Below are 877 nucleotides of genomic sequence, written 5' to 3' on the forward strand. Positions count from 1 at the left end.
AACCCTGCAAATATTAAATTATACAGGGAAAATGTTTTTATTTAAATCTTACTCACCCACTAAAACTCTCAAACCACATTTGCATGGCATATTTAAATGTATGCAAATGCAGATTGAGATTTAAAGTTTGTTTTTTGGGGGGTTTTTTGGTTGCACTATTGAATTATTTTAATTTCATTTTCTTTTTTCACCTGTTTTCAGTAAATATTGGTTTAGATTTCATGAATACAGTGCACAGGGCTGCTTTTATGGTACTTTGGTTGCACTATTGAATTATTTTAATTTCATTTTCTTTTTTCACCTGTTTTCAGTAAATATTGGCTTAGATTTCATGAATACAGTGCACAGGGCTGCTTTTATGGTACTTTTATAGTGATTTCTCCTTTGCTGCATGCAAGAGCACCATGAACTCAGCAAAGTACTTGCTGTTATTTTCAATGGATGAAAAAAATTCCAGACTTGGACAGTCATCAGGGAGAGTAAACAATGGCAGGATTGTTAGCTGTGGGTGAACTATATCCCTTTAAATGCAACATTTTTAGCTGGGACAAAAACAGTTTTTCAGAGCGCTCTGAGACACATAAAAAGACTGTTACAACATAATTGGATGAGGAGAAAAGACAAAAAAAAAAGCTCAGGGTGAGAGGTCATCTCACCTGTGCAAAACATCAGTAGATTCTGAGAAACCACTCATAAGACCATCAGAAATATTGATTCTTGTTTTATGTCATATCATGACCCATTATAATCCGATTCTTCATGTGGAGGGAAGTTTCACCGGCGGTCTGGGAATAATTGGTCCCTGGAGAGATCACATCAGCCCCATCTCTCTCTCTCTCTCTCTCTCTCTCTCTCTCTCTCTCTCTCTCTCTCTCAT

Source organism: Sinocyclocheilus anshuiensis, unplaced genomic scaffold (genome assembly GCF_001515605.1).
Source record: "Sinocyclocheilus anshuiensis isolate Anshui unplaced genomic scaffold, SAMN03320099.WGS_v1.1 scaffold1162, whole genome shotgun sequence".
NCBI classification, from domain to species: Eukaryota; Metazoa; Chordata; class Actinopteri; order Cypriniformes; family Cyprinidae; genus Sinocyclocheilus; species Sinocyclocheilus anshuiensis.